Below are 10,587 nucleotides of genomic sequence, written 5' to 3' on the forward strand. Positions count from 1 at the left end.
AGGAGGAAACCGCTATGGCTAAATAGAGCTATAAGGGGCGCAATAAGAGATAAAAATAAAGCATTTAAAGAATTAAAGCAAATAGGTAGTGATAAGGCATTAAATAAATACAGAAGATTAAAAAAATTCTGTAAAAAGCAAATCAAAACAGCAAAGATTGAGACAGAGAGACTCATTGCCAGAGAAAGTATAAATAATCCCAAAATATTCTTTAACTACATAAATAGTAAGAAGCTAAAAAATGATAGTGTTGGTCCCCTTAAAAATAGTCTGGGTGAAATGGTGGATGAGGATGAGGAAAAAGCCAATATGCTAAATAACTTTTTTTCGACAGTGTTTACACAAGAAAATCCCATGACGGATAACATGATCAGGGATAAAAATTCTCCATTAAATGTCACCTGCTTAACCCAGCAGGAAGTACGGCGGCGTCTAAAAATCACTAAAATTGACAAATCCCCGGGCCCGGATGGGATACACCCCCGAGTACTGCAGGAATTAAGCACAGTCATAGACAGACCATTATTTTTAATCTTTAAAGATTCCATAATAACAGGGTCTGTACCACAGGACTGGCGTATAGCAAATGTGGTGCCAATATTCAAAAAGGGGACAAAAACTGAACTTGGAAATTATAGGCCAGTAAGTTTAACCTCAACTGTGGGTAAAATCCTGGAGGGTTTTCTAAGAGATACTATACTGGAGTATCTGGAGAAGAATAAACTTATGACCCAATATCAACATGGGTTTACAAGGGACCGTTCCTGTCAGACTAATCTGATAAGCTTTTATGAAGAGGTAAGTTCCGGACTGGACCAAGGGAATGCAGTGGACGTGGTGTACATGGACTTTTCAAAAGCTTTTGATACGGTGCCACACAAAAGGTTGATACATAAAATGAGAACAATGGGGATAGGGGAAAATATGTGTAGGTGGGTTAAGAGCTGGCTCAGGGATAGGAAACAAAGGGTGGTTATTAATGGAGCACACTCGGACTGGGTCACGGTTAGCAGTGGGGTACCACAGGGGTCAGTTTTGGGCCCGCTTCTTTTTAACATATTTATTAATGACCTTGTAAGGGGCATATAGAGTAGAATTTCAATATTTGCAGATGACACTAAACTCTGCAGGGTAATCAATACAGAGGAGGACAATTTTATATTACAGGAGGATTTATGTAAACTAGAAGCTTGGGCTGATAAATGGCAAATGAGCTTTAATGGGGATAAATGTAAGGTCATGCACTTGGGTAGAACGAACAAGATGTATAATTATGTGCTTAATTGTAAAACACTGGGTAAAACAGTCACTGAAAAAGACCTGGGTGTATGGGTGGACGACAAACTCACATTTAGTGGCCAGTGTCAGGCAGCTGCTGCAAAGGCAAATAAAATAATGGGATGCATTAAAAGAGGCATAGATGCTCATGAGGAGAACATAATTGTACCTCTATATAAGTCACTAGTGCGACCACACTTAGAATACTGTGTACAATTCTGGTCTCCGGTGTATAAGAAAGACATAGCTGAACTGGAGCGGGTGCAGAGAAGAGCGACCAAGGTTATTAGGGAACTGGGGGGTCTGCAATACCAAGACAGGTTATTACACTTGGGGTTATTTAGTTTGGAGAATCGAAGGCTTAGGGGTGATCTTATTACAATGTATAAATATATGCGGGGACAATACTAAGACCTTTCTAATGATCTTTTTACTCTTAGACCTGTGACGGGGACAAGGGGGCATCCTCTACGTCTGGAGGAAAGAAGGTTTAAGCATACTCACAGACGCGGATTCTTTACTGTACGAGCAGTGAGACTGTGGAACTCTCTGCCATATGATGTTGTAATGAGTGATTCCCTACTAAAATTTAAGAGGGGACTGGATGCCTTTCTTGAAAAGTATAATATTACAGGGTATATACACTAGTTTCCTTAGTGTTGCGTTGATCCAGGGAGCTAGTCTGATTGCCGTATGTGGAGTCGGGAAGGAATTTTTTTCCCCAATATGAAGCTCACTGTTTGCCACATGGGGTTTTTTTGCCTTCCTCTGGATCAACATGTTAGGGCAAGTTAGGATAGGATATGGGTTGAACTAGATGGACTTAAAGTCTCCCTTCAACCTTAATTACTATGTTACATCTGACACCCAGCAAATATTCTGCTTGGTCCTCCTTTTCTAATTAAGGGCTATTCACCTTTTGGGAACTTTTTTTTCCCCTCTCACGTGAAAATATCTGGGGCTAAAAAATCATTTTGAAATAGGTTTCATTAAAAGTTTTTCACCCTTTGACTTCTGAAGCCTCGGAGTTGCACGGCCTATTGCTTGCAGCCGGATGAGTTAACTGAGAATCTATCAGTGAGCTTGGTCTGAATGAATTCTTTGAAAATTCTTGGAGAACAGGAGAAGTCCCAGAAGACTGGAGAAGAGCAAATGTTGTTCCTATCTTCAAAAAGGGGAAGAAGGTGGACCCAGGCAACTATAGGCCGGTGAGTCTGACTTCTATACCAGGAAAGATCTTTGAACAAATTATTAAACAACATGTATGTCAGTACCTGGAAAAGAATGAAGTGATTAAACAGAGTCAGCATGGGTTTGTAACTAATAAGTCATGTCAGACTAACTTAATTTCCTTCTATGATGGAATCACTGATTGGGTGGATCAAGGAAATGCTGTAGATATAGTATATCTTGACTTCAGCAAAGCATTTGACAAAGTATCTCATACAATCCTTATTGAAAAAATGACTAAGTATGGAATGGACAAGGCAACTGTTAGGTGGATTCATAACTGGCTTAGTGATCGGACCCAAAGAGTGGTCGTAAATGGCTGCACATCCAGTTGGAAGAATGTCTCAAGTGGGGTACCACAGGGCTCTGTCCTGGGTCCTGTATTGTTCAACATCTTTATCAACGATTTAGATGAAGGAATTGAGGGTAAACTGATTAAATTTGCTGATGACACAAAGCTAGGAGGGATAGGTAATACTAGAGAAGAGAGAGAGGATTCAAAAAGATATAAATAAACTGGAGCAGTGGGCAGCAACTAACAGAATGGTTTTTAACAGGGAAAAATGCAAAGTACTACATCTGGGCAATAAAAATGAAAAAAGCATATACAGAATGGGAGGAATAGGGCTAAGCAACAGCACATGTGAAAAAGACTTGGGTATACTAATGATCACAGACTGAATATGAGTCAACAGTGTGATGCAGCAGCAAAAAAGGCAAATGCAATTCTAGGATGTATTAACAGAAGCATACAGTCTAGATCACGTGAAGTCATTATTTCCCTCTACTCCTCTTTGGTCAGACCTCATCTGGAATATTGTGTCCAGTTTTGGGCACCACATTTTAAAAAAGACATCAACAAACTGGAGCAAGTTCAGAAAAGAGCAACCAGAATGGTGACCGGTCTGCAAACCCTGTCTTATGAGGAAAGGTTGCAGGATTTGGGAATGTTTAGTTTGCAAAAGAGAAGACGGAGAGGAGACTTAATAGCTGTCTACAAATATCTCAAGGGCTGTCACATTGTAGAAGGATCAACTTTATCCTCATTTGCACAAGGAAAGACTAGAAGCAATGGGATGAAACTGAATGGGAGGAGACACAGATTAGATATTAGAAAAAACTTTTTGACAGAGTGATCAATGAGTGGAACAGGCTGCCACGAGAAGTGCTGAGTTCTCCTACAATGGAAGTCTTCAAACAGAGGCTGGACAGACATCTGACTGGGATGATTTAGCGAATCCTGCTTTGAGCAGGGGGTTGGACCAGATGGCCCAGGAGGTCCCTTCCAACGCTACGAATCTATGATTCTATGAATTCGTAACTTTTCTGAGTTTCACTCATCTGATCTATAACCACAGACCACATCGAAATGTGAGAAAACCTAAGAGCCTGGAAAAGCTAAACTGTGCACAATGTTTAATTAAAAAAACGCAATGTAAAAAATTATATTTTCTGCTCCAAATACATGTTTCTAAGCAAAAAAAAAAAAATCCTATATCTGTTGCCGGTGTATGCAGCCAGAATTGACTATTGTTGATGCTGTAAATGGACCCATTTCTCATCCTGCTGCTTTATTTTTCTGTGTTATTGTGATTAATTATGGCAAATAACTACAAATGTGAATAAAACCCCATTACACATTACTCTAAGGCTAATTTCACATTAGGCTACTTTCACACATCAGGTTTTCGGCGTCAGGCGCGATCCGGCGTTGTGCCGGAGCGCCGGATCCGGCAAATATTTCATAAAACCGGATGTGACGGATCCGTTTTTCTGCCGGATCCGTCTTGTTCTTGACAGACAAAACCGGATCCGTCTCATCCGGTTCATCCGTTTTTCGACGGATTACGCCGGATCCGGTTTTTAAAAACACCCCTTGTGGCCTTCCGAACGGGATTGGCTACTGGAAAACTATATATAGCGTGTTCCTACAGCCCTTCTTTGACAGGTTGTAGAGGAGAAAGTGCAGGTTGGAGAGAAAAGCAAGTTACTGGCGAAGATGGATGTTGTCATTGGAAATATTTTGAAGAATTTGGCGGATTTTATAGCGGAGGCGAATCGTTTGAGGGTGATTGTTCTGGAGAAGGAGAGAGCGAGACAGCAGCGCATCAGGCATCGTAGACGACGTTTGTGGATCCACCCCATCACAGCCAAGAGAATGACGCGTGGGGTCTATTCTACACTCTGCATGGACCTTCGACGAAACCCGGATAAATTTTTTGGATATGTTCGGATGAAAATGGAGAATTTTGATTACTTGGTGGAGCGCATTGCACACCTCATAAGAAAAGCAGACACCTATTGCCGCTTCTCTGTTTCACCCGCAGAGCGTCTGATGGTGACTTTAAGGTAAGCCACATTTATTGGATGTGATCGCATCAGAGCACACTTTCACTGCAAACTTGTTGGTGGTAGTTTGTATCTCCAAGTGTTATAGCTGAGTTTTGGTATGTAATGCTGTGATTTAAAACTAATTGATTGTTTTTTAATTCTCCACAGATTTCTTGCAACTGGAGAATCCCTTTCGTCACTGCATTTCCAGTACAGACTCGGGATTTCCACCATATCTGGAATAGTGAAGTACACATGCCGTGCACTCTGGGACTCCTTAGCTGAAGAGTTTTTACCAGAGCCAACAACAGAGAGGTGGATTGAAATTTCAGAAAAGTTTCAACAGATATGTCAGTTTCCCAACTGCTTGGGCGCTGTGGACGGGAAACATATCCGCATTGTAAAGCCAGCCGGATCGGGATCGGAATATTTCAATTACAAGAAATATTTTTCAATTGTCCTCATGGCCATCGCTGACGCGGAATACAAATTTATTGCTGTTGATATTGGGGCCTATGGCCGCTCCAATGACTCTCAAGTTTTCAAACTGTCTGCCATGGGGCGTAAACTGTATGGAAACACCTTCCAGTTCCCACCCCCTAGACCGCTGCCGCAAACATCTGGTCCACCTATGCCATTTGTCTGTGTAAGGGATGAAGCCTTCCAGCTGTAAGAACACCTTTTGAAACCGTACGGTAGCAGAGGATTGTCAAGAACAAAACGCATTTTTAATTACCGCCTCACAAGAGCAAGAAGAATGGTTGAATGTACCTTTGGTATTCTGACAGCCAAATGGCGGGTCCTATTGACTGCGATCAACCTCAAGACAGAAACTGTGGACGAGGTGATCAAAGCGTGCGTGGTACTCCACAATTTTGTTATCTGCAAGGAACCCATTTCCATTGAGGACACCTCTGAAGAAACCACCTTGCAAGATTACCATGACATTACCACTAGAAGTTCTGTGACGGTTTCAGTAATGAGGGACAATTTTGCACTATACTTTATGTCCCCTCAAGGCAGAGTACACTGGCAGGATGACAGAGTGTGAAAGATTTGTGCCCTTAACCAAATTGTGTACCTTCTGTACCAACAGTATATACCTTTGCCAACCAAAGTTGGCTATCTTGTCATGGTCTTACTATTTTTAGCTTTAGGCCACAGGTGTGTACCTGGTTGTGTTTTATGCAAAGTATTTCACCTTTTAACAAAAGTTGTGTACATTGTTAGGAAATCACCAACAATAAACACAACTTTTCATAGAATCATAGAATCATAGAATCGTAGAGTTGGAAGGGACCTCCTGGGCCATCTGGTCCAACCCCCTGCTCAAAGCAGGATTCGCTAAATCATCCCAGTCAGATGTCTGTCCAGCCTCTGTTTGAAGACTTCCATTGAAGGAGAACTCACAACTTCTCGTGGCAGCCTGTTCCACTCATTGATCACTCTAACTGTCAAAAAGTTTTTTCTAATATCTAATCTGTGTCTCCTCCCATTCAGTTTCATCCCATTGCTTCTAGTCTTTCCTTGTGCAAATGAGAATAAAGTTGATCCTTCTACAATGTGACAGCCCTTTAGATATTTGTAGACAGCTATTAAGTCTCCTCTCAGGCTTCTCTTTTGCAAACTAAACATTCCCAAATCCTGCAACCTTTCCTCATAACACAGGGTTTGCAGACCGGTCACCATTCTGGTCGCTCTTTTCTGAACTTGCTCCAGTTTGTTGATGTCTTTTTTAAAATGTGGTGCCCAAAACTGGACACAATATTCCAGATGAGGTCTGACCAAAGAGGAGTAGAGGGAAATAATGACTTCACGTGATCTAGACTGTATGCTTCTGTTAATACATCCTAGAATTGCATTTGCCTTTTTTGCTGCTGCATCACACTGTTGACTCATATTCAGTCTGTGATCTATTAGTATACCCAAGTCTTTTTCACATGTGCTGTCACTTAGCCCTATTCCTCCCATTCTATATATGCTTTTTTCATTTTTATTGCCCAGATGTAGTACTTTGCATTTCTCCCTGTTAAAAACCATTCTGTTAGTTGCTGCCCACTTCTCCAGTTTATTTAAATCTTTTTGAATCCTCTCTCTCTCTTCTCTAGTATTAGCTATCCCTCCTAGCTTTGTGTCATCAGCAAATTTAATCAGTTTACCCTCAATTCCTTCATCTAAATCGTTGATAAAGATGTTGAACAATACAGGACCCAGGACAGAGCCCTGTGGTACCCCACTTGAGACATTCTTCCAACTGGATGTGCAGCCATTTACGACCACTCTTTGGGTCCGATCACTAAGCCAGTTATGAATCCACCTAACAGTTGCCTTGTCCATTCCATACTTAGTCATTTTTTCAATAAGGATTGTATGAGAGACTTTGTCAAATGCTTTGCTGAAGTCAAGATATACTATATCTACAGCATTTCCTTGATCCACCCAATCAGTGATACCATCATAGAAGGAAATTAAGTTAGTCTGACATGACTTATTAGTTACAAACCCATGCTGACTCTGTTTAATCACTTCATTCTTATCCAGGTATTGACATACATGTTGTTTAATAATTTGTTCAAAGATCTTTCCTGGTATAGAAGTCAGACTCACCGGCCTATAGTTGCCTGGGTTCACCTTCTTCCCCTTTTTGAAGATAGGAACAACATTTGCTCTTCTCCAGTCTTCTGGCACTTCTCCTGTTCTCCAAGAATTTTCAAAGATTATGGAGAGGAGTTCAAAAATTTCTTCTGCTATCTCCTTCAGTACTCTGGGGTGTAATTCATCTGGACCTGGAGACTTGAATTCATTTAGGTTAGCTAAGTGTTTCCTCACTATCATTCTGTTTATAGATATCCTGGATTCTTCTATTCCCTTAATAGGACAGTGAATAACAGTTGGTGTTACATTTCCTTTCTGAGAGAAAACAGATGCAAAATAGGAATTTAAAAGTTCAGCCTTCTCAACATCCTGTCTTACCATTTCATCATTTTCATCCTGTAAAAATCCTATAGCATCTTTGACTTTTCTTTTACTTTTGACATATCCCCAAAATCCTTTATTATTGCTTTTGACATCTCTTGCAAGCCTCAATTCATTGTCAGCTTTAAATAATCTGATTTGTGCCCTGCAGGTTCTGCAGACAGCATTATATTCTTCTTTAGATATGCCTCCCTCTTTCCATTTTATAAACATTTTTTTCTTCCTTTTTAGCATGTGCTCAAGTTATGTGTTCATCCATCCTGGTTTCCTTAAATGCTTCCTATTTTTCCCTCTTTTCGGAATTGTTAACAACTGTGCTTTGAGAATTTCATTTTTCAAGATTTCCCATCCTTCCTGGACATTTTTGTCTTTAAGGATATCCAGCCATTGGATCCCTCCAATTATCTTTCTGAATCCCTTAAAATCTGCCTTTCTGAAATCTAACCTTGACGTCTGAGTCTTCACAGGTCTTCCTCCTCTAGTTATCCAAAATTCTAAAATAGCATGGTCGCTACCTCCTAGGGTTCCAGCCACTTTTACCTCCTCAACCATTTCCTCCCTGTTTATAAGGATTAGATCCAAGGTAGCAGTTCCCCTTGTTTTCTCCCCTACCTTTTGGAAGATAAAGTTGTCAGCAAGAGAGGATAAGAATTTCCTTGACCTGTTAGTTTTGCCTGAGAGAGATTCCCAACAAATGTCTGGATAGTTGAAATCTCCCATGACAACTATGTCATATTTTTTGGAGAACTTGGCCATTTGATGCATAAAGAGTTCATCCATATCTTCAGCTTGCACAGGCGGCCTGTAGTAAATGCCTACAATGGTGTCCTTTCCATTGTTCTGTCCTTGTATTCTTACCCAAACAGTTTCCACAGAACTCCCAGTCTCTGAAGCTTCAATCTCTGTGCAGATATACGCGTTTCTAACATACAATGCAACACCCCCTCCTCGTTTATCAAGTCTGTTTCTTGCAAATAAGTTGTATCCTTCTAGTCTTGTATTCCAATCATGTGTATTGTCCCACCAAGTTTCAGTGATTCCAATGACATCATATTTCTTTTCCTGTGTTAGTAGTTCCAATTCTCCTTGTTTGTTGCCCATGCTTTGTGCATTAGTATAGAAACATTTTAGTTTGTGATTGGTTTCTCTTTCTCCAATATTTTTATTAATTATATTCTTTCGTCTTTGTTCTTCCTTTCCACTTCTAATAGCAGAGTTCTCAATAGCATTTGTCAGGTGTATGGCTTTTTCTGGTCTTTTGCTTCCCTTCCCATGTTGTTCTAGTTTAAAGCTCTCCTTACAAGTGTAGCAAGGCGACTTCCAAATACATGCTTTCCAGTCTTCGTAAGGTGCACCCCATCTCTAGCAAGTAGTCCATCGTATAAGTAGTTCACTCCGTGATCCAGAAATCCAAATCGTTGCTGACGGCACCATCGACGTAGCCAGTTGTTCACCTGCAGAATCTTATTCCACCTCCTTGTTCCATGGCCATCCACTGGGAGGATGGAAGAGAAGACCACCTGCGCTCCCAGTTCTTTCACTTTCTTGCCTAAGTCTTCAAAGTCTCTGCAGATGGTTTCCAGGTCGTTTCTTGCGGTGTCATTTGTCCCCACATGTAGTAGCAGGAATGGGAAGTCATCTGTAGGTCTGAAGATTCCTGATATCCTGTCAGACACATCTTTAATTTTTTTAAAGATTTTTAGGTGAAATACTTTGCTTCATACACAACCAGGAACACAATTGTGGCAAAAAGCTAAAATTTACCCACAGTTATATACCTAGTTTTGAATACCTTTTTACCTTTTAAATACCCTGTATTTAACCTTTTTGGCCGCAGAAAGAAATGACAGACAACCAGTGTAAAATAATTTAACTTTTATTGAAAAATGTTTTTTTTAGTAAACTGTTTTTAAATTTTAATAAACTTTTTTAATAAAGCTTTGAAACCATAAAACTGGTCATTTTTATTAAAATACACATATTATAAATCTGTGTAGTGTGGGGTGGAAATACTGCTGGAGGGGCTGCGGGACACTTCGACACTGGGAGTGTGGAGAGAGGACTGGGATCGTGGTGGGGAAGGAACAGTTAGAGGTGAAGGTGTGGAAAAAGCTACAGAATGGGTGGACATGTGGGAGGCAGAAGAGGTGGTGGGCGGTGGAGTGGAGGATTGGGCAGGGACTGTAGGAGCAGATGATGTTGATGGCAAGTTGTATGGGGAAGGAGTTTGGTATGGGGCAGGTTGCTGGAAGTGGGGAGGTTGCTGGTACTGGGGAGGTTGCTGGTACTGGGGAGCTGGATGGTATGTAATAGGAGGGGGAGGATGGAAAGTGGCTGGAGGGGGTGCAGGTGGAGGAACTACTGGGGTGGGAGGAGGAGGTTGGGAGGTAACGTGCTGGAGAGCACCGTGGCATGAATGCATTACATGCATCTGCTGGGTAGGAGATAGCGTTTCCATGCGCTCCACAACAGACCTGAAAAAGGTGTGGTTTGGCGAAGATCTTGCTTCTGAATGCATGGTTTGCAGAAGTGTCTTCACCTCCAGAATGCTGGAGTTGATCTGCTGAAAGCCTGAGGAGATTTGCTCTGACAAGACTTTTAGACAGTTCTGGAAAGATTCATTCAGATGCAAGAACTCTGGCGCATAAGTCTTTTCCTGACCCCTCTGCCGCTGCCGCCCAGTACCCGCAGGTGTACTAGAGGTGGCAGGGGCAGAAGGGTGGGGTAAAGGGAAAGCGATCTCCTCACCAGCAGCTTCATGTAATGTAGGCG

The sequence above is a fragment of the Dendrobates tinctorius genome, unplaced genomic scaffold (assembly GCF_039654945.1).
Source record: "Dendrobates tinctorius isolate UK_male_01 unplaced genomic scaffold, ASM3965494v1 ptg000039l, whole genome shotgun sequence".
Taxonomy (NCBI): domain Eukaryota; kingdom Metazoa; phylum Chordata; class Amphibia; order Anura; family Dendrobatidae; genus Dendrobates; species Dendrobates tinctorius.